The sequence below is a fragment of the Setaria italica genome, chromosome II, assembly GCF_000263155.2.
Source record: "Setaria italica strain Yugu1 chromosome II, Setaria_italica_v2.0, whole genome shotgun sequence".
Taxonomy (NCBI): domain Eukaryota; kingdom Viridiplantae; phylum Streptophyta; class Magnoliopsida; order Poales; family Poaceae; genus Setaria; species Setaria italica.
The window spans coordinates 35,033,651-35,036,197 of record NC_028451.1 but is presented as its reverse complement, the minus strand read 5'-3'; positions in this window follow the sequence as shown (position 1 = coordinate 35,036,197).

The following is a 2,547-nucleotide window of genomic DNA, read 5'->3' as shown; positions in this document are numbered from 1 at the left end:
CTCGGCGAAACCTCCTCTGGTTCTGGTCACTTCGCCGAGTGGGGCACTCGGCAAACCGGCCCCCTTTGCCGAGTGCCTTGACCATAGCACTCGGCAAAGGACCTTTCCTACACCTGGGAAATGCTCCTTTGCCGAGTGCTATGGTCACGACACTCGGCAAAGGCCCCTCTTTGCCGAGTGTAACACTCGGCAAAGTGACCAGAACCGCCCCTTTTTCGATATTTTGCCACGTATAACGGACCCCTCCCAATTCACAAAACACATATCACAGGCATTTGTAATAAACAACCACATGGATAATTCACAACCACATGCACAATTCATAAACATCACAGGCATAGTTCAACATAAGCACGAAATAATCCATAAATCCAAGTTCTTCTCACAATTTAGTTTCCACATTGTTCACAATCAAGTCTACTTCCGTGGAGGCCAAGGAGACCACTGCGACAAATCTTGATCTTCATTATTCGAAGCTGCCGATTGATTCTGCACATAGAATAGGACATTCTAAGGTAACATCTAAAGTTGTCAAATTTAAACTATTGAAACTTAAGCACAATGTGTAAAGTGACTCACAGGAGTAGTCGTGGGTGGCTGAGGCGGAGGGAACATCATCGGCGGTGGCGGAGGCAAAGACTGTCCCATGCTCGTAGCAAAGTTCTGCATGTACTGGAACATCTGCTCCATCCTAATCCGGTTTTCCTCCTCCATCCTCCGCCGCATTTCCTCCATCTGCGCCGCCATCTCCGCCTTAATCTCCTCTTGTGCCTTCCTTGATTCTTCCACCTGGGCCTACAATATTTCATTGCAATATTATAATGCAAAGCTAAAGTATAACAACAAACGAACGATGAATGGAAGAGAAAGAACCTGTAGAGCCTCAATCTGGAACTGCGCAGCGGTGGGTCGTGGGCGTACCGCCGGGCTCGAGTCCGTGCTCCTAGCTCGGATCTGGGAGAGAGTGGGAGTAGAGGCCGTGTCGATGACGCCATCGCCAATCCAATATCGGCCATGCTTCTTGCCTCCTCCCACCCTCATCACGATTTCTCCATCAATGTCCTCGGAGCTCGGATCGAAGTCTGGCCCGTGAACCTCCCTAGCCATCTTTGTATACTCGCTGACGCGGCTGTATATGCTAGGGTGGCTGTACGCCTCGGACGGGTCGTCTGGGTTGAAATCTATATCGGCCGTCGCCTTGCCCTTTTTGGAGAGGACCCATGCCTTGAGCTGGGAGCAAGGTCGGCCATCATGTGACGCCGACTGCGGCAAAATACAAAATCATTAAAAATTACGTAGAACTGAACGTTACAATAAAGAATTGAAGTTGCGTACCCATTTTTCTCTATATTCATCAAGGCTTAGGCTGCCTTGATGGTGTGATGCAGTCGGCATCTGCAAACGCTGCTGCCGGCAAGAAAGGTGGGTCTCCAACCACCCGGGCTCCAACCACACGTCGACCATCCTCTCCCAGCACGGCATATGCGCACGACACCACCACGGAGGCACCTACATCATCAAGCGTGTGACGTATGAAAAAGAAAATGAGCCTAATTAATCATAAATAGTATGGATCAACGTTCTTTACTTACCATCATGAATTGATCCTTAGTCAGGTTCATTGTTCTTACCTCCTCTTTTCTAACCTTCGTATGATTGTATTGAGCGTTGAACTCTATGATGGCCTGGATGCGCGCCTCGTAATGCATGTCCCTCACGAGCTTCTTGGCGGCTACATCACAGACGACCTTCGCCTTGGCCTCGAACCCCTCCTGGCATCTATAGAAGTCCTGCATATACACACGTAAACCGTTATTATTTCAAGAATGTCGAAAGTAGCTGATGTATTGAGCAATTTAGTACGAGGAGTACTTACCCACAGCTCGGCCTTGACCCGCTCCGCTATGTTGGGGAATCTTCTTTGTTGACGATCAGGGACGTCGGGGGCGGCGACGTAGTGGTCCCACGTGTAGGCCGGCTGCAGCTGTCCGGCGTACACCACCAAGCCAGGGAAGTGAACCCTGCACAAAAGGCCAAGGATCCCGTTGGCCTTACGGTTGTGGTCACCCCCGCTGAGCTTAACCCAACTCCTGCACAAGTAATTAATATGAATTATTAGTTTTTGTAACTTACAACATAAGAACAATTTTAAGAATATTTAAAGTTACTTACTTGATCCCAACCGGTTTAATGAGCGGGCGTAAATGCTCAGGTATCGACCGCTTCGGGAGGGATGAGGGACCTCGCAACCATATCTTGGCCTGGGTATCCCCTGCCTCCCCGTCCCCCTCCTGCTCCTGCTGCTCCTCCTCCTCCGCCTCCTCGTCCCCAGAGGAGTGTGCGGAAGGTACCTCCTCCTCCTCCTCCTCCTCCTCCTCCTCCTCAGGTTCAGGCGACGGGGGCCTCGCCGCTTTACCTTTCCCTCGAGGCCTCTGGACCACCTCCTGCTCCTCCTCCTCCTCCTCCTCAACCCTACGTCGAGGCCTGCCTCGACGCCTCCCTCGACCACTCCCTGAAAGTGACCCTTCATCCTTCACCAGTCCCTAT